Here is a 21,611-nt window from a genome sequence, read left to right as displayed (position 1 = left end):
AAACTCCAAAAGAACTTCACAGAAAATTATGCTGAGGCTCATTTTAGCACTCAGAGCAGCATGCAAAACTATGGAAAAAGTCACAGAGTTTGAGCTAACACTTCAGAAAACAAACAAATTAAGTATGTTGTGTTTGTGGACAGATATGTTTCACTGTGCTTGAGACAGAGAGGTCACAGGACAGCAAACTGAATTTTTGATCATATTTTAGATTTCATTCATATCTTGATATTGGTAGTAGACTTCAGAAATGCACTTTTTGCTCAGCAACCATTCTTGTTAGAAATAAAATTAAATGCCCCAGCAAGCAAAGAAGGGATCTCTGTATTTGTTTGTGTTTTACAGTTCTGTATGATCATGTTAAATTATTGATGGGACTTCCTTTATATCAAAGAGTACACTTTACATGAGTGCTACAAGAAGTAGACTTTTCCAACTGTTATTTCTAAAATGAATGTGCTGGTTACAATTCTATTGTGAGAAATTGGAGAATGGAATCACCTTACGAAATTAGCTGTCTTCTGCCTAGGTACAGGTAGCCCAGGCTGCCCATAAGCCCCAGTTTTAAAACCCTTATGTTTCCTCTGCTACTGCATTGGCTGGACCTCAGTGAAATAAAGTGTTAATGGAAGGAGCAAGGACAATTAATTCTGTGTGAGAAGGCAAAGGTCAGAGAAGAACTTAATTCCAGGTTTCTCTAGGGTAGTGCATACTCTCATTTCCTAAATGTTAGTACCTAGGAAGGTCACAGTTTGGACTTCTGTCCCAAATTCCCTTCAGTCTCTGTGCATACAAGCCTTTGCTGTCATGCATTGCTTAACAAATCAGTTTATATATGGTTATGGTTAATTTCTTCTGGGATTCCATTCATATAAGAGGTCTCCAAAAAAAAAAAAAACCCAAAAAAAAAAAAAAAAACGAGGGCAAAGTCAAGGAGGAGAGCTATTGAGAAGAAAAAGTGAAAATCTGAAAATCTTTGCCTGGTAAAAAAAAAATCAACATATTATCTTATTAAGATTGGAGAGTTCCTCAGTCTAGATTTTATTATTTTCATTATTATATATTGGTTTTCTGTAAATACATTAGCCTTGTTACACACTTCAACTATTGACATTGATAGGATCTTACAAGTTAGAGATGGAAGAGGGCTATTAGATAATGTAGCCATTTCCCTGCTGATACAGGACCAGTCATTGAATTACTTATGCTCATTGAAGAAGAGAGACCTAAAGGATCAAACCTGCCCTTTCAAAGGTAATCAAATAAAATCAGCCACTGTTATTGTGCTGGTTTTAAGCCTTAAGGTCAGTGATGGTTTATTCAAGAAAAATTGGTAGAAAACAAAATAAATAATACAGCTCAGTATTGCTTCTGCAGGAACAAATAGTATACAGGAGGTAGGGTTCTTTAGAGCTGTGAGTATATTTCTTAGCAGCACTAAATAATACTAAGCAAAGTCAAGTAATATTAGGTTTCTGAAAGGTGTACTGCAGGCTGCATAATTGTTATACAAATCTTTTTACAAATCATGTGATTTAAAACTTCAACTCTCAGGCCCTTATTTCTGGTCTTTGTCTAATGTGTAATATACAGTTATTTTCTACAGATTCTCTGCACCCATCCATCAGATCAAAGTGAATGGGCAAGTGTAGTTCTTGTCTACTGGAGGCTGTGGTGGCTGATGGAAGCAGGCAGTGTCTGCACACAGCACACCTCTGGGAACTGCAGTGTCCAGGTCAAGGCTGAACCCTGGTGCTCAGATTGTGCACTGGGTTTCTTCTGTCTGTTCCTGGGTTGTTTTTACATGGAAACCCTAGAATTAGACATGGGGAGAGAAGTGTGTTCTCCACCAGCATGATTTCTTTATTCAGTATCCGTATACAGCTGGGAGATACTCTGCCCAAGAACTTAAAAACTTCACAGCTTTGGCAGCTGCAGTAACTATTTTTCTTGAATTAATAGTTTAAAACTGGAAGCAAAACAGTGAGAGGAAAATAATTTTAGAACAGCAAGCCCCCTCCATGCCCTCCTTACCAAAACCCCCATCATCTCAAAATGTGGATTGCGCAGGTCTGTTTTTCATACATGCCACAAAAAGGGACTGTGTAGGAATGCCTCACAAGAAATTCCCACATCTGTTCTGGAGAGACTATTTCCATCTGGATGGCCCCTTATACCCAAGCTAGTGAAAAACAATGTTAATTGCTTTGAAATCAGGACTTTGCATCCTCACAAGATGTAGCCTGCCTATTCTCTCTTTGCAGTAAATTGGCATTTACTACAGAATCCATATCTTATCTCACACCATTCTTTGTTCTTCTCTTATAGCTGAAGTCAGGGTAAGCTGGCATGTTCACATTATATTTAGTAAATAGCCAGGCTACAAGAAATATTATTAAATCATTGCAAAACAGCCCCATCAACCATCACACTGATGTTAAAAAAAAATATAAAATATCCTGAAAAATAATTAACAATTTTTATGCTGCTATCTCCCAACACAGGCATATTTCCTTGCTCTACTCTATTTGCTTTCCATTTAACAAGTTTTGTAAAAAAGTTTCAGCAATTCATCTGATGGCTGAGTTGCAGTTATTTATAATTATGGAATATTCTTGGGTGTTTGTTTAAAGAGTGCTGGAGAGCTGCTGGTTTTGTTTTTTTCTGGTAGGCGGCTCATTACTTCATAAATCTGTGACTGAATGGGAATTGTGGCTGGGGAGCAACTGTGCTGTTCATGCATCATGACCAAGTGTGTGTGGGAGTCAGGAACAGCACCTCTCTGGACCAGCTGCTCCATCCATCTGCAGCTGGGTCTAGGTACAGTGATCTACGGTCAAGATCTGCACTGGGAGTATTTTTATAGCTGCTTTATAGCAGCTGGTGTGAATGGCAGCAGAAAAATGAACAATCAGCTTCCTAACCATCAGGAACAAACTAAGTAAGAGAAATAAGCATAAAAATTAGCACATTTTTGTTAGTATTATAAAGTTACTATTTGAAGTTCAGTTTCTCAGAAGAGCTACTCTAAGCCTACATATTTATTGGTTTGTCACTCAGCTGAAAATTTTCTTTCTACCAAAACTTGGCACAAAACTGTATTTGAGTGGCGAATGATGTTCATAATTTCAGATGCTTCTATTTTCCCTTAAAAGTGAAAAATAACTATTTAAAAGGGAAATGTTTTTTTGAAGCTAATCTGTTTTTGCCAGTTTTATAGAGAAAATAAGGGTACATGAAAAAAAAATGAATTAATTTAAAAATTGAGGTAGAATGGGACAGCTCAAACTGTGGAGCGAAGGATTTTTCTTTATTATCCTAGTTTCAGAAAAATATGATGAGAAATATTTCTGCACATCTCTGACTTTTAATTTTGGATTTAAATAAATCATGAGAGATCTCAGCACATTTTAGGCCATATCTGCATCTTTCGTGGTGGAGGCTCTGTGTGATGTGGCTCTGCAGCTCCTGCCAGATGAAGATCTGCCATCACATCTAAGTCCCCTTTGCAAATACATCCACAATGGCATTATGAAAATGGCATAATGAAAATGGCAAAGAGGGTGGAGGTTGTAGCTTTTTGTCAGAGTTCTGTTTAAAATTAACTCAGTGATTATTTAGACTTTCATTGCAGAAAACAAAGAAAGTGGACAAAATGAAAAGTTCTGGGATCTGTGTCTGGAAAGAGAATTCTTGGCATCTCCTGGGTAGAGCTCTCTTCCATGGATAGAGGAGAGGAGCCTTATCATATCTTTCAGAGTCTACCTGCTCCTTAGAAATGTTCATAAAAATTCCTCAGAAAAGTATATATCTTGAATACAGCAACTTGCACCCAGTTCAGGATCTAGCTCAAATTATGGAATATCCTTTCTAAAATATTGAAAACATGTTACTTTTTCTGAACCTGTAGAAATGCTTACTCCCCTGCTCATTCCTCTGGTTTAGGGAAACAAAGGCAGGCTGGTCAAGCACCAAAGATACCATTCTGTTCACATAAACAATAATTTCAAATCACCTGTTTACTTCTTGGACAGATTTTTTCCTGAATGCGACTGCACAAAAATAATCATAGAACCATAGAACGGCTTGGGTTGGAAGGGAACCATGGAGATATCTAGTTCCAACTCCCTTGCCATGGTCTGGGACATCTTCCACTAGACCAGGTTGCTCAGAGCCCCATCCAACAAGGCCTTGAACTCCTCGAGGGATGGGGCATCCCTGGGAAACCTGTTCCAGTGACTCACATCCTCACAGTAAAGAACTTTTTCCTAGTATCTCATCTAAACCTATTCTCTTTCAGTTTGAAGCCATCCCCGCTTGTCTTGTCACTAGATGCCCTTGTAAATAGCCTTGCCCCATCTTTCCTGTAAGCTTCCTGCAGGTACAGGCATATTTGATATAATGGACACAATTTGATCAGAATAAGGAATAAGGTAAAGAGACCAAAGTAGGAGGTATCTACAAGAAGTCTCAGGCTCTGTCAGAATCTGAGTTACCTGAGCATTTTGCAAGGATCTGATTTGTGTCTGTTTTTCAGCTTCTAAATTTAGCTGAGACTTTGATGCCTTGCAAATGGATATATATTACATTAAGATTTATACTGTTGTGTCTGCCCTATTTCTTCAGAAAAAAAATAACTAAAGTATAACTCTATGCTTCTCTTCAGGGAAAAAAAATCAAATTGCACTTATATAAATTAGAAATAAATGATTACATTTTATACTGAGTATTTTGCATCAGTCTAATGAAACATCGCTATAAACAATGCATAAAGTATTCAAAAAAGTTCATTAAAGGCTCAGTGTGTTAATACTGACAATAAGTAACCATCATAGTACCTGGAAAATATAATTATTCCCTGAATGTTCATAGGCCAGCTTTGAGAATTCAGGCAGATCGTGAACTGCTCTGTGCAGATCTGAATTCTTTTGCACCACCTGAGTTTTTAGCCCTTTCTGTTCAGGAGTATTTTAATCCTCGGATGGGGAAGAGCAGGGTGTAGTCAACACACCTCTCTCAGGCACTTGATAAAAATATGTAGAATCAATTTTTTATCTCAAATTTCAGGCAAATAATTTCAACATAAGAGTAAGAGAAGAGCATCCCTGAGATATGAAAGAGTTTAATCTAACAAAAAAAACAAAAAAACCCTCAGCTGCTCTTTCATGGCCATGCACAGCTTAGAGCTAAAGAATTAGAAAATGCTACTGTATATTCAATGGGAAAACAGGTCTCTTTAGTGTTTTCCAGTCAGCAGTGACAGTCTGTCTTCCCTGAGCTTGGTGCAGAGGGTCAATTTGAATCCTCTGAAGTGCCAAGAGCTCCATCTGCTCTTCCATCTGAAATGGGAATATTTTTGCTCTTTTTTTTTTAATCTTGATTTGGTCTTTCGGTGTTTGTGTTAGAATACACAGCCCAGATGCCAATAATGAGGAAAAATATATTAAGTGATAAGGGAGAAAACAGAGAAATTAAAATGAACGAGGAAGGAAAATTGTAAGTGGAAAATGGGAGCTGATTGCAATATCCAGCCCAGGTGTGGCTGTGAATTAAAGTGCTTTCCTGAGAGATTCCAGAAGATATATCCCATAATCCTACACATCTGGGAAAGTGTTGGTCAAGACAGTCCTGGAAGTTGTGCCAAAAACACCTTAAAGATATTCCACACAAAGATCCAGCTTGCTATATACTCCAGCTGCTGTTTATTAGAGATGCTCATATTTTATGTATGCTAGCACACAAGAATCCTGTTACAGAGAAAACTGTATATATGGATTTAAATCCATTGATTGTGTATTCCACTTAGACTTTATTGAAACATTTCTCTATATTCAATTGCAGAGTTACATTTCTTCAGTTGAAACAGAAACATATGTATATACAACATACACAGGCATATAAAGGAATGCTTTAATTTCCCTTTTTTTTTTTTTTTTTTTTAATCAGTGTTTCTCCTCAGGAGAAAAAAAATGCATACAGGAATATTTCACTTCTCTGTTTGATTTATTGTCACAGACAACCTCGGGCTTTTCTAAATCCAGTGAATTTGAGAAATTGCTATTGTGAGATGAAAAATTAAACCTGGCAACTGTGCTAATGTCTGAATCAGTCTTCAGTGTAGTAGAGTTATTTGACAATATTTTTCTATATTAGACCATGACCAAGGGATGCCAAAGTTAAACAAAATTCTTTTTATCATTTCTTGGGGAGAAATCTTATCCATGCAGCAACTGATAAATATCTTTTAATACTTGTGAAAATATTATCTTCCTTCCTTCCTTCCTTCCTTCCTTCCTTCCTTCCTTCCTTCCTTCCTTCCGCCACTTCCGCCACTTCCGCCACTTCCGCCACTCTTCCGCCACTTCCTTCCTTCCTTCCTTCCGCCACTTCCTTCCTTCCTTCCTTCCTTCCTTCCTTCCGCCACTTCCTTCCGCCACTTCCTTCCGCCACTTCCTTCCTTCCGCCACTTCCTTCCTTCCGCCACTTCCTTCCTTCCGCCACTTCCTTCCTTCCGCCACTTCCGCCACTTCCTTCCTTCCTTCCTTCCTTCCGCACTTCCTTCCTTCCTTCTGCCACTTCCTTCCTTCCTTCCTTCCTTCCTTCCTTCCTTCCTTCCTTCCTTCCTTCCTTCCTTCCTTCCTTCCTTCCTTCCGCCACTTCCTTCCTTCCTTCCTCTTCCTCCTTCCTTCCTTCCTTCCTTCCTTCCTTCCGCCACTTCCTTCCTTCCGCCACTTCCTTCCGCCACTTCCTTCCTTCCTTCCTTCCTTCCTTCCTTCCTTCCTTCCTTCCTTCCTTCCTTCCTTCCTTCCTTTCCTTCCTTCTCCTTCCTTCCTTCCTTCCGCCACTTCCTTCCTTCCTTCCGCACTTCCTTCCGCCACTTCCTTCCGCCACTTCCTTCCGCCACTTCCTTCCGCCACTTCCTTCCGCCACTTCCTTCCTTCCTTCCTTCCTTCCTTCCTTCCTTCCTTCCTTCCTTCCTTCCTTCCTTCCTTCCTTCTCCTTCCTTCCTTCCTTCCTTCCTTCCTTCCGCCACTTCCTTCCGCCACTTCCTTCCGCCACTTCCTTCCGCCACTTCCCTTCCGCCACTTCCTTCCTTCCGCCACTTCCCTCCTTCCGCCACTTCCTTCCTTCCTTCCTTCCTTCCTTCCTTCCTTCCTTCCTTCCTTCCTTCCTTCCTTCTTCCTTCCTTCCTTCCTTCCTTCCTTCCTTCCTTCCTTCCTTCCTTCCTTCCTTCCTTCCTTCCTTCCTTCCTTCCGCCACTTCCTTCCTTCCTCCTTCCTTCCTTCCTTCCTTCCTTCCTTCCTTCCTTCCTTCCTTCCTTCCTTCCTCTTCCTTCCTTCCTTCCTTCCTTCCTTCCTTCCTTCCTTCCTTCCTTCCTTCCTTCCTTCCGCCACTTCCTTCCGCCACTTCCTTCCGCCACTTCCTTCCGCCACTTCCTTCCGCCACTTCCTTCCGCCACTTCCTTCCGCCACTTCCTTCCGCCACTTCCTTCCTTCCTTCCTTCCTTCCTTCCTTCCTTCCTTCCTTCCTTCCTTCCTTCCTTCCTTCCTTCCTTCCTTCCTTCCTTCCTTCCTTCCTTCCTTCCTTCCTTCCCGGCCGACTTCCTTCCTTCCTTCCTTCCTTCCCTTCCTTCCTTCCTTCTTCCGCCACTTCCTTCCGCCACTTCCTTCCGCCACTTCCTTCCTTCCGCCACTTCCTTCCGACACTTCCTTCCGCCACTTCCTTCCGCCACTTCCTTCCGCCACTTCCTTCCGTCACTTCCTTCCTTCCGCCACTTCCTTCCTTCTGCCACTTCCTTCCTTCCTTCCTTCCTTCCTTCCGCCACTTCCTTCCTTCCTTCCTTCCTTCCGCCACTTCCTTCCTTCCGCCACTTCCTTCCTTCCTTCCTTCCTTCCTTCCTTCCTTCCTTCCTTCCTTCCTTCCTTCCGCCACTTCCTTCCTTCCTTCCTTCCGCCACTTCCTTCCGCCACTTCCTTCCGCCACTTCCTTCCGCCACTTCCTTCCGCCACTTCCTTCCGCCACTTCCTTCCGCCACTTCCTTCCGCCACTTCCTTCCGCCACTTCCTTCCTTCCTTCCGCCACTTCCTTCCTTCCGCCCCCACTTCCTTCCTTCCTTCCGCCACTTCCTTCCTTCCTTCCTTCCTTCCTTCCTTCCTTCCTTCCTTCCTTCCTTCCTTCCTTCCTTCCTTCCTTCCTTCTCTTCCTTCCTTCCTTCCGCCACTTCCTTCCTTCCGCCACTTCCTTCCTTCCTTCCTTCCTTCCTTCTTCCTATCCTTCCTTCCTTCCTTCCTTCCTTCCTTCCTTCCTTCCTTCCTTCCTTGCCTTCCTTCCTTCCTTCCTTCCGCCACTTCCTTCCGCCACTTCCTTCCGCGCCACTTCCTTCCGCCACTTCCTTCCGCCACTTCCTTCCGCCACTTCCTTCCGCCACTTCCTTCCTTCCTTCCTTCCTTCCTTCCTTCCTTCCTTCCTTCCTTCCTTCCGCCACTTCCTTCCGCCACTTCCTTCCGCCACTTCCTTCCGCCACTTCCTTCCGCCACTTCCTTCCGCCACTTCCTTCCGCCACTTCCTTCCGCCACTTCCTTCCTTCCTTCCGCCACTTTCCTTCCTTCCTTCCGCCACTTCCTTCCGCCACTTCCTTCCGCCACTTCCTTCCTTCCGCCACTTCCTTCCGCCACTTCCTTCCGCCACTTCCTTCCTTCCGCCACTTCCTTCCTTCCTTCCGCCACTTCCTTCCTTCCTTCCGCCACTTCCTTCCGCCACTTCCTTCCTTCCTTCCGCCACTTCCTTCCTTCCTTCCTTCCTTCCTTCCTTCCGCCACTTCCTTCCTTCCTTCCTTCCTTCCTTCCTTCCTTCCTTCCTTCCTTCCTTCCTTCCTTCCTTCCTTCCTTCCTTCCTTCCTTCCTTCCTTCCTTCCTTCCTTCCTTCCTTCCTTCCTTCCTTCCTTCCTTCCTTCCTTCCTTCCTTCCTTCCTTCCTTCCTTCCTTCCTTCCTTCCTTCCTTCCTTCCTTCCTTCCTTCCTTCCTTCCTTCCTTCCTTCCTTCCTTCCTTCCTTCCTTCCTTCCCTTCCTTCCTTCCTTCCTTCCTTCCTTCCTTCCTTCCTTCCTTCCTTCCTTCCTTCCTTCCTTCCTTCCTTCCTTCCTTCCGCCACTTCTTCCTTCCTTCCTTCCTCCTTCCTTCCTTCCTTCCTTCCTCCCTCCCTCCCTCCCCTCCCTCCCTCCCTCCCTCCCTCCCTCCCTCCCTCCCTCCCTCCCTCCCTCCCTCCCTCCCTCCCTCCCTCCCTCCCTCCCTCCCTCCCTCCCTCCCTCCCTCCCTCCCTCCTTTTTCTTCTCCTAGCCCCTCTCCCTTTCCTTCTCCTTCAAGTCAGAAGGTGTTGAAAACTCAGAGACTTTTTGGTGGGTTTAAGACAATGCATGCTATGAAATGGATTCTCCTATACCTCTGAGCTATTAACAACTTTACTTTCAACACCAGGTGTCACTGCAGTGATAGAAAAAACCTCAAAATATTTCCCAAAACTGGTTAACAAAGCAGGATTTGACATTAAATATAAGAAAATAATTCTAGATGTAGGGTAGCAGTGGAAAAAATGAAGTAGCTGGCATAAATTTGAACGCAAAGTTATAGATGATAAAACTTTCACTGTAATATACCATTGATAGGATACTCCAGAAGTAAATTAACCCATTTATATGGACAATTGTCCATAGTGTTACAAAGCTCCTTTTAAATATCATCAATTATCAAGTGATGCAAGCTCACATAGATAAGTTCATCAAACTAAAAAATATCTATTCTTTACTGAAACTGAAATTGCTGTGGAATAAGAACAATCCTGCTGAAGTCAGCAATGTTTTGGGGATACAAATTAAATTCTGCAGTAGATATCAAATGCATTCAGAATAGCTTTGGAAGCAGTATTTCACAGCGGTGTTTCACAGAGATTACTTCTGCATGTCAGAGAGGTTTCACTGAATTTTAACAGCACTAATCTGTTACATTTTGCATTGAATTTATTTGCTATTTTTATCACTTTTATGGTGTTTTTGGAAAAGGGTTTGAATCTTTAAAAAGCAGAATACTGTTCAGAAATACTTTTCCACTTAAAATTATTTCTATTTTTAGAGCAGCTCTAGAAATAACAAGAAAAAGTTCCACAGAACAAACACTTTTCTCTTTTCTCTTCTTGTTTGGTATTTTTGATGCCCGAGGGAAAATATGAAGGGTATAAAATAATTTTGTCTAAAACGATTGCTGAAGTAAGGTTGCACTGCTGTCTATTTAAAAATATAATAACTCTAGGGCAAGAAGAAAGAAAAATATATCATTCAAAAATAAAGCAGAAGGAAAGGATAAAAAAATAGAAAAAAATTAAAGGGAATTAAAATACTAGTGAAGTAGAGATGAGCCTAGAAAAAGGGGGGAGAAAGGTGATTTTCTAAATTTTGAGGGTTTTGTTATTTACTACCTGATTCACCTGTAATTAGCAATAAATAAAATAAATTTCTCATAGAAGACTTTGTTTTGTCCTCCAAAGTAATGGGTAAGGGGTTTCCTTGACTATTTCAAGCCATAAGCTTTTTCATTCTACTTTTGTTCCTGTTCTGCTAAGGAAGGGGGAGTGAGGGAGAGGCTGGATGGGTGTTTGGCCCTTAGCCAAGGATAATCCACAGCATATCCAAAGGCACACTAATGTCAGTGGTCTATTGCTTCTGCTAAAATTCTGCTACAGAACTTTGTTCCTTCCTCCCTCAATGCACATTTTTTACTGTAACTATAAACAGAAAGCTACCTTCCCATAAAAAGATCTACCATCATCCAAATGCCTTGACATAACATGGTCATGGTACTGAAAGTGGCAGCAGGCCAACATAATTTGATTATCTGTTCTTTAGTTTTTTTCATGAGAGAAAAACTCTAGGGTGTTTACATCACAATAAATTCAATATATTAAAATGTTAACATCAGTTGAATGGCATATCCACTAAAGCAATCTGAAAACTTTTGAAATCACTTTGCTAATAGTCCTGAAGGTCATCCAATGAAACATAGTTCAGGAAATAGAACGTGACAGTTTGTAACGTGGTCTTGAATCTGTTATCCTCAATCACCATTTTCACTATTTCATTTTCATGAAAGGACTAGGAAGTTATGTTCACAAGGAATGTTTGATTCTCTGAGTGTGAAACCCTATGATTTTGATATTACACAAAAGAGGTACACTTAGTGCTACTATATGGCAACATCTGTAAATTAAATTGATGCAAATGGAAATACCTTTTTGTGTACTTTAACATTATAAGAGACCAAAAATGTGAATAAGTACCTAAAGAGAAAAATTAATTCTGATAATGGTCAGGAAATAAAATGTCTGAAATAGAAAATCTGACTTGAGAATTTTATATGCTGAATATTATGTCAATGTTTCTAAATAATTCAGCCCATGCCCTGGTGTCTTATCCTTTCTAGATGTGCATGAAAAACAGCTTCTTAAGGGAACAGAATTGCCTTAGCTGGACTTAGGCTCTTTCTTTGTATTCTGGCGTCTAACTCTTAAACCACAGTAAACACAAGTGTTCCTACCCACCAATCTACAGAATGCCTGGTGGAAATTTTGTGAATGCAGAAACCAATATAACAGAAATAAAGCATGAGTCCATGAGCAAATTCAGTGTCTTACTAAGTAATGTTGATTAGCTCAGTCACCCTACATCTTACTGCATGTGCTTTTTAGTTGAGTTGGAGTATGGCCTGTTTATACAGCTTAAACCAGGAATAAGCAAGCGTATTTTGCCCCATAAAAGGGTCAGGGTAGGAGCACTCACTGCAGCAATGCCTTGGCTCAGGGATGGGCCATAACTACTGCAGCTGGCTGGGGATGAGCAGCAGTGACTGGTGCCTGCCCTGCAGCAGCCAAGGTATTCCTTGCTTAGTGGTGGGGTGTTTCTCTATCAAGACCTAATCTGTTCAGTGTTTTCAGATTAAAACAGCAATAAAACAGGACTCAGAAAAGTACTTAAGTGGTCAACTGCATCTCTAATCTCTCAGTTGCACAACCTTTTGCATGGCAGGAGCATAATGATGCTGCTTCCTGTGTAACCACCTAAAGCCACCTAAAGCCCAGGGCCTGGTCTGGATTTCAGAAATTCTGGTGTTTGGCAGAGGCAAGACCAAGCCTTGATTTGCTATTTCTTTTCTCTTATTTTAGGGTGCAAGCACATCCTTTTTTAATGTGCTGTGCTTTTCAAATATCTGTTTTCCTGATTTTGATATGTTTTACTGATAAATTATAGAAACTTTTCTAACTCTTCTAGGTGTACTTTCTTCTGTTAATATTTAGTCAGGCTGTAGTCAGAAAGTAATGGAGTTTCAGATTTTCCCTGGGATGGTAGCTAAATGAAGGTAACATTGAGTTCTTTGAATCTTTATCCAAGTTTGGAACAGATTTTTCTTTTCTACATTGTTTATAATAAGTAAAAAATTATACATCATCTTGACATGTCAGATTCCTGAACCCATCATCCTTCTCTTGTCTTAAAATGGCTGGAAATTTGGAAGCCTCTGAGTTGAAAAATACTTGTTAAAAAGTGTATTTTCCCATAGAACTTGAACAAAAAAAAAAAAAAAGAGTGTTTCTATTTCCAAAAAAAGCTCTGTGAGCTAAAGGTACCTGAGAAACTCCTTTTTTTCAATAAACATATATACAACACTCCTGTCAAGAAGGAGAATACTCTAATCCACATTTCACAGAAAATATATGAGGTAGAAGGAGGTGGAAAGTCAAATTTCAAACAAATGTTGATCTAATGAATTTTCCTGACTTTGGAGAAACGACACAAACCAAATCTTTGAGACATATTCATTTTCTAATAAAAATGTTTACAAATGAAGTAAAGGTCTGCTTTTGGAAAGCTTCCTACCATCCCACCTGATATATATCCTCAGAAAGAATGTGAAGCCATATATTTTAGACTGGCAAAACTATGATTTTGCTGGCTGAGTTTGTTCCCTTTTTCTAAATTAAAGACACTGTTTAGGCACATGAAAAGCTTTGCTAGAAAATCATGTCTATGCTAGCAGTTTGTACTGCCATAATTCTGACAGTCACACCTACCTAACTATGGTAAGCCAGAATTTATTCTGCAGACCTGGCCTCTGTGTCAATGTCTAGACCTGATATACCACAGGATGGCCAGGGAAATGTCTGACTGAATTCCTGATCCACAGTAATTTCTGAAGTGGCCTAAGAGCACATCAAACTGTGAGCACTGCTGTGTACCCTGTTGGAATATTGGCCTTGTGGATGCATTATTTCACCTCATGGAGGATCCATTAAGCTGTCTTCCAGGTAACTGTTGTTGGGGTTTTGGTGTGGTTTTGGTTTCTTTTGGGGTTTTTTTGTTTGGATTTTTTTGCCTTGTTTTGTTTTGGTTTTTGTTGTTTGTTTTGTTTTGTCTTGTGTGCGGTTTTTAAATTTTGTTGTTGTTGTTGTTGGTTTTTGTTTGATTTTTTGGAGGGGTTTGTTGTCTTTTTTGTTGTTATTTTTGTTGCTGGTTGGTTTTGGTTTTGGTTTGGGTTGGGGTATTTTGTGGGGGAGGGTGTTTATTTTTGTTTTGAGTTTTCTGGGTTTTGTTTTTCCATTCTGGGCAAAGATCTTGACAATTCTTTGAAAGACCAAGGGCTAGCCAGGCTTTCAGCATGGTTCAACAAATGTTCAACTCTCCACCATTCTCCCATGCCCAGAGAAGATAAGCCCTTCCCTATGGGAACAGAGAATAGTTTTGATAAAGGATATATAGTTTCATGATCTAGGTATCCTCCATAAAGGCAGAAGTCTCGTTTAAAGCTCTTTAGGGTTTTCTTTTACACCTGGTATGGCTGTCTAGAGGATGAACTTGCAGGATACTTCTGGTCAAAGGAGAGATATTTGTGAATGTTGAACAAAAATGCTGGATAAGGATGAAATGTCGTTTTGAAATAATCTGAAGGTCTTCTGTCATTTCAATGACCAGAACTTTTGCATGGCACCACCTCATCACTGAAGGAAAAACATCAGCTACAAAGCAAACCTAGAAAAATGCAGTAAAATTCTTAGAAAATCTGTTTAGGTATTATCAGAATCAGCTGCCTGAAACCATGTCAGACTTAACAGGAGACACTGGGATAATTTGTGGCAATAGTCTTTACTTTTATAAGGTTTTATGGCTTCAAACTTTCTGAACAAACTACTTCTGGAGAGACACTGAATTATGCCATATTTTTGAAGTGTGCTATCTGTAATATATTTTTTGTATATCCACTGCAAAAGTCTTTTATTCTGCTAGAATATTCTCAATGTGCATAGAACAGTGACAACAGCTACATATACATGTATCTGCAAGAAAACTTATCAATAAAGTATACATATAATTTTTTAAAATATTTATCCTAAATATTTGCTTTTTGATGATTGCCATGCAAAGGTGCAAAAACACCCAGAACAGACTGCTTTGCCTTTAGAAATTCAAATTCTGCCATCATGTTTCTCCAGGTAATTTTTATCATGAAAGAAAGAGTTTTGGCATTGACCACCAAGATAAATTCAAAACAGTTGTATTCACAGATTCTGCCTATACAGCTAAAAAATTCAAGTCAGGAATGGACTCCTGTGACTGGAATAATTCATTTTACAGGGCCTTGTAAAGAATAATTTGGTTTAGAAAAGAAAAAGGATGTTACAATCTATGCCATCATTCCTTCTCTCTGCTGAAGTCACCAGCTTAAAAAGCTAAAATGACAAGAATTCTCTCTGGAAATCACAGTGCATGGCACAAAGAACATACAGCACTTTTCTGGGTATGTTCACTGCAGTATAACTCTAGTCCTGTCTCTACTGAGGAAATAACCACACTATTTTAAATATTAGTGCTTGTGCTTGCTGTCATCTGGCATGTTTTATTTGCCATTATTCATTTAAACATTGCTGGGTTTGTTTCCTATCTTTGCTGACTTTAGGCAGAGAGAAATAATGTAGGACAACAAACTGCAAAAGACTGGGGTCCTGCTGATTGTTTTTCTTGGGAAAGCCAGGATAGCAACACCTCCAGCAGCGGCCCACTTCACACAGAAACCTCTGCCAACCAGCCCAGGAATCTCAGAACACATTTTCCTTCCCAATTGTTTCATACATTTCATCTTTCCTGTAACAGAATGTGGGATTGCTAGATTCCTTCTCACTCTTCAGGTAGTAAATTTCATTTTGAGTACTTTTCTAGCCTTCTAACCTAACTCTAAACATAAATGACATTTATTAGATCTCAGTTCAAATTCAGGTAACTGATTTTACAAAGCAATAATCTTAGTTTCCTTATCTATTTTGTTTTCCTTTGATGTTTTTCCTGAGGATTGCTACAAAAGCACATTGATAAATCGCTATAAAAAAGTAAATTCTCCTGTAATGCCTAGGAATACTGAGACCAATCATTCTAGAGACAAATCTGTCTGGAGCTATGGAAGGAAGAGATATGGGGCCAACAGTATGTCATGCTCTTCACTCATCTAAACTGCCCAGAAAATTATAGAAGCAATAAAACAAATGGAATGGTGAAAGATAAGGCAAATTGTATGGTTAATGTATAATGTCTTTTATAAATGTTGTAAATATCAAGAGATACTGCATCATCTATAAAAGAAGACTACTATTTAAAATATTATTTTACTATACAATAGTGCTTGATTCTAATGCAGTCAGAACATAGGCTGTAGATTATTACTATGTTTTCATATTTTTGAAATGTCTATCATGTTAACAAGAATTCTACATGTAAGGTTTAGGTACAGACCATATTTTCCCCATGATTTATACTGCAAACTCAGTCCTCATACTGATAAAATAGTGAATAAAGATGCATGTAACTGGGGATAGTGTGCTTTCAACAGCTTCTTTCTTCTTATTATTCTGTTACCTGAATGCTGCTAGTTGTTTTCAGTCATCAGGAGATTGTAGATATTGAGGACATGTTTGCAGTCCATTTTATGAATGTGGGATGAGAAGTGTGTAAAACTGCTTCTGGAGTAGCTCATCAGGCAGAAGAGCTTTCCAAGTCCCTAGGAGCACAGCACTAGGGAGTGTCTGATGAGTTATTATCTTGCCTATAACTCTTCTGATCCATTTTTGATCTATCATCCCCATTCCATTTACTATGCATGTTTTTCACCATCCCATCTCAGAATCACAGAATGGGTCAGGTAGGAAGGGAACACTGGAGGCAATCTAGTCCAACCTCCCTGCTCCAAGAGTATCACTTAATGCATGTTACTCAGGATTGTCTCCAGATGTGTTTTTAATATCTCCAGGTAGAGAGACTCTTCTGCCTCTCTGGGCAGCCAGTTTCAGTCAGCCTCACAGTAAAGAAGTTATAACTCATGTTCAGGTGCATCACTTCCATTGAATCATAGAGTCACAGATCATTAGGGTTAGAAAAGGCCTCCATGATCATCAAGATGAACTTTTGATTTAATACCACCACACCAACTAAACCATAGCATTAAGTACCACATCCAGTCATGTGTTGAACATCTCCAAGGATGGTGACTCTACCACCTCCCTGGATATCCCATTCCAGAGCTCAAACACCTTTTCAGTGAAAAAATTCTTCCTGTTGTGAAACCTGAACCTCCCCTGGAACAGCTTGAGGCCATTTCCTCATCCTGTTGCCGGTTGCCTGTTTCTGCCCCTTGTCTCTTGTCTATTGCTTGGTGCCACCATTTGTCTCCATCCTCTTAAACACCCTGCTTCCAGATACTTTTGTACACTGATAAGGTCCCCTCTCAGCTGTTTCCTCTCAAGGCTAAACAGAGCCCACACCCTGAACCTTTCTGCATAAGAGAGATGCTCTGGTTCCTTAATCGTCTTTGTCACCACCCATTGGACTCTCTGCCAGGTCCTCCACTTCTCTCTCATCCTGAGGAACCCAGAACTGGACACAGCATCCAAATGTTCCTCACCAGGGCTGAGTAGAGGAGCAGGATCATCTCCCACAGCATGTTGGAAATGCTCATTTCCAGTGCACCCGAAGACACCACTGGACTTCTTGGCCACCAGGGCACTGCAGCTCACAGACAGTTTGCTGTCCACCAGCCCCCCAGGTCCTTCTCTGCAGAGATGAATCCCAGCAGGCCAGCCCCAGCCTTTGCTCGTGCCTGGGTTATTCCTCCCCAGGTCCAGGGCCCTGCATTTGCCTCTGTTACATTTCAAGATGTTCCTCTCTGCCCCTCTCTCCAACCTTTTGAGGTCCTTCTGGATGGCAGCACAGTCCTCTATGTTATCACCCACATAGGTAGATTCCTTTGAAATGGAGGCTTCCTTGGTTCCAAATGCAGCTGCCGGCCACCAGGACAAGAGAACATCATTTTGCAAAATCTGAGGAAGCAACAGTCCACTGAATCTGAACATTAATTGTTTCTGGAGACTGTAACAGCACATATAATGATCATTAAACAAATCCAGATACCAAATGGATGCTTATATTGTTTCAGTAGATTCTTCACAGGAGTTAACAATTCAGTATCTCAGATGGCACTATACAGCATTCCCTAAGGACCTGATGTTTTTTTAATAGAAAGAATTGGTCCGAAATTTCCTGCTGAAATAAGTTTGCTAAAAAATTCCAGTTGGTTGAATGTGAAATATTTCACTCTAAACAGCTTGGGTTTGATAAAATTTTGCCAAATCCAAGGCAAGATTCCAACAGAAACTGTGATTCTGGCAGGCCTACCCAAGTCCTGGGAACTCTGTAAGCTGCAGAATGGCCAGCCTGAAGGCAGGAGTCCCAAATGGGTCTGCATCATGGCTAGGGATGCTGGAAAACTTCAAGGCCCCCCAGTAGAAGTGAGCCTGGATATGCTCCAGACAGAGATGAGCCTGGATTTGTCCCAGCTGGGGAACTCCCTAAAGCTACTAGAATTAGTTACAGAATGTGGAGAGTCTGTAAGTCTGAAACTTAGAAAATTTCCACTATGGATTATAACAAAAATAGTGGTGAGAGATTCCTCCTTTCCAAACACTCCTGATGTTAGGTGTGTTATAAAAAACTAGGAGCACAGATACTTACCTTACTAGCCAAATCTTCATTAGTCTTTACTAAGGAGTGAACTAGGCTGTAAACCCTGTAAAACTAAATCAGCACAGATCAAAACATGGCCCATGGGTCACATCTGGCAGAAAAATTACTTCCATCTGATCCAATCTCTGGTCCCGCGGTGGAGGAGGAGTGGGTGTTCAGACAGCTGATACAGATATTTCAGCCAAACAGCTTCTGACCCTGCACAAAGCCCTGAGCAGCTGTGGAACCTCTGGGTTCTCTTGAGGTGTGGGAGTGAGGCTGGAGGCAGTGGGATCCCTGAGGCACAGTGTGATGTGATCTCCATGGTCACTCTTGGACCATTCTGCTCTCAGCCCTTGGTAGACTTTTCATGTGTGCTTTCAGCTGAGAATGATGTGCTGTTGTTCACCTTTCTACCTGTTGATTTTCCTGTCCAGGAGCTGAAAGAAAGGTTCTCTAGAAAACAGTAGGGTTTGCCATATTTTGAACCACAATTTTGAGTGGTGGACTGTTTCTATGAGACATTGCAGGTTACTGAACTAACATATGAATGATCCCAGTGTTGCTTTAAAATGTTCAAATCTCTTTCCAACTAGATGACTTAAAAGTTTGTAACTAAAACTTTAGCTGAACAAGTTTCATATGTCTTTTCAAACACAAGTGCTATTATTGTTAGTGTTAGTCTCAGTTATAACAATTGCTGTAAAAATACCATGAATAACACATTGGTTGGATACTTTGTTGATATTATTGACAGTTATTTCCCTACCTTGCAGTCACAATTCCTTACTTCATCCCTGTCTTGTCACTGTGGAGCATGGAACAGGCTGGATTGTAATTATGATTTAAGGGATTCAACATTGTTTAGACCAGCACAGTGAGGCTGGTGGGGATGGAGGCAGTAAACAGGGATAGCTCCTTGTGTGTTCTTCTGTCTACTTCGGGTTTCCTGGTGGTGGGCTAAGAAGATGCTCTGTGGAACTTCAGCTCTTTATCCTGGATGGGGAGCAGGAATAGGTCTGAAGAAATTAGGTCACCCATAGGCTTGAAGCAGCCCTTTATTATTTTATTTCCTAGATAAGCAGCTGGAGATGGTCCCAGAATTCACTGAAATCTTGTGATAGGGCAGGGGTTGACAGATGATCTCAGCAGAAATTAATCTAATGGTACTTTGGAGATGAACCAGGCTCAGAAAGAAAAGCTGGAAAAGGGAGGGTTGACTTCATTCTGGAACTTAGGCAAACGGAGAGGAGGGATGGGACAATGCATAGAACTTGAGGAAGGGAATATTGAGGGATTATTGCTTGAATAGAAAGTAGAAGAGTAGAAGAAATCTTCATGGAGTTGATCAGATTCCTGATTACGGAGTACAACAAAAAAGTTGATCAGATTCCTGATCATGGAATACTACTCCTAAAATGAGATCTAGCAATAGCCAGCAGGATCCTGCTAGCATTTTTTTCTTCCATTGATCATAATGGTAAAAAGAGTGGAAACTTCCACTGAGTATTAACTGAGCTGCAGTAAGAGCACGTTTCTCTTTTCTCTTTACAGGAACACAAAACCATAAATATTACCCTTTTAGCCCCACCACTTGGTAGGAGCAAGGTCAGAAAAGCTCAGCCTCAACAGACCTCAGAAAGTTTGTTTATATCTTAAGTTTACAGAATAGGAAATGTCAGCCTTTTTCTTGTTGGCATATCCCCACTTGCTTGTCCACCCACACAGGCACTGTGCATATTCTGGCTCCCACATATTCATTTTTACTTCCATTATTCCTTAATGTCTTTTTCTTTCTGGGTTTTGTCCTGCAACATATTTTTATTTTGCTAGGGTTTTTTTGGGTTTTTGTTTTGTTTGGGCTTTTTGTTTGCTTTTTTTTGTTTGTTTGTTTGTTTGTTTTTCCAGAACTGGTCTAGGCCAAGACTAGTGTTTCTTAGAAGGGTTCATTTGGTGACATGTATGTCAAAGTAGCTATTATCAATTCTTCATGATTCCTTCAGGAGAAATGTCCTGTGGTTACTAACTGCCTCCCAGAAATGAGTTCTCTATTTTTTTTTTCCTCCACTACTCAGAAATTGCAAAGTAAAATTTCCGAGACACTGAGAAAATGGTTTCTTTTTTGTAACAGAACAGCTCTTACAATGAAATAGAAAGGATTTGGAAGTCAACACTAAGAATTATTTTGTTATCCAAATAGCTAACATTCATGAATTTTTCAATGTGCTAATGGATTGGATATTGACAACCTATTAGACTGTTTAAATTGGGAATATTTAAAGTAAAATAAGTGTCCAATTCTAGCAAGGAATTTTTTTCTGGCAGATTGTGATCTCATGGCCTTAAACTACTGGCCAGAAACAATAGCAATAGAGGAATGGCAGTACTGGAATGTATTCAGCCCAGATCATAGGTTAATTCAGTCTGAAAGGAGACTCAGGATGTTTGTAAGAAGGTGGTGGCTTTCTCTCAAATGCATCACAGAATCGTTTTACTATTTTTAATGGTTTGCATGCTCAGTTGCCTAAGTTTCACTCACACTAAGTAATATTTTGTCAGAGAGCCACCATCAATGGTTTAGGGCATAACTAGTTCCAAAGATGAAAGACACAGGCAAGGCCACTGTTTTCAGGAGAAAGAGCATTAAATCACATGGATGCAAACCGCATAAAGCCATTTATTCTCAGAAAAGATAATACTGGATTATTTTATGTATTATTACATCAGCAACTGATGATCATGGAAGAGAGGAAACTCCCTGCTCCATATTTACTTCTACATTCGGTGGCTGTCCAGAAATGCACCCTTGGGGAAAACCTGGGATGGTGCCTACTCTCTGCTGGAAGATGCTTAATCGAAATTCTCTGCAGAGGACATGTGAACTGCAGCTTTGCAAAGGTGATTCCAGGATACGACCCAATAAAATGTTTTCTGGTGCGTCATGAAAGTCGAGACTGCACAAACACTGCTGCCTATAAGGGTATTTTCTGAGTTAATGCATTTTAGAAAAGTTTACCAAGACTCAACTAGTTTTTTAAAATTGCCTCCAAATTCTATCCAAAAGAGGACAGAAGACACCCAGTTTAGAGATCTGATTTTCCAAAGGTTAAAAATCTTGGTGTACAAAAGGTTAAAAAAGGTAAAAGTCTGTGCTGTCAGCCAAGCAAAAAATAAAACAGTTCAATAGGCAAGCTAAAAAAGATGAGGTTATGGGTCCTCTGCTACTCCATTCTTTTTAATATGAACTAGATGACACATTGTGATTTTATTTTAAATTTTTGGTTTTGAAGTAGTTTACTAAAGTCATTTAAAATTGGCTTCAAAGAGAGGCACAGTTATTTCAGACATAATTAGATTGAGTAACAGGCATTCCCAAAGCCTAGGGTAGCTGGGCTAGGCCCTCTCACTTCTCCTTGGAAAAAGAGGAGTTTGTCCCTTTAGAAGACAATTTCAGGTTTCCATCTGCAAACTAACATTAGGTGCTGTGTATTACCCCAAGAGGAACACACCACTCTGGCATCTGAAGACATC

Source organism: Ammospiza caudacuta, chromosome 3, assembly GCF_027887145.1.
Source record: "Ammospiza caudacuta isolate bAmmCau1 chromosome 3, bAmmCau1.pri, whole genome shotgun sequence".
Classification (NCBI taxonomy): Eukaryota; Metazoa; Chordata; class Aves; order Passeriformes; family Passerellidae; genus Ammospiza; species Ammospiza caudacuta.
Note: the sequence above shows the minus strand (reverse complement) of the source record.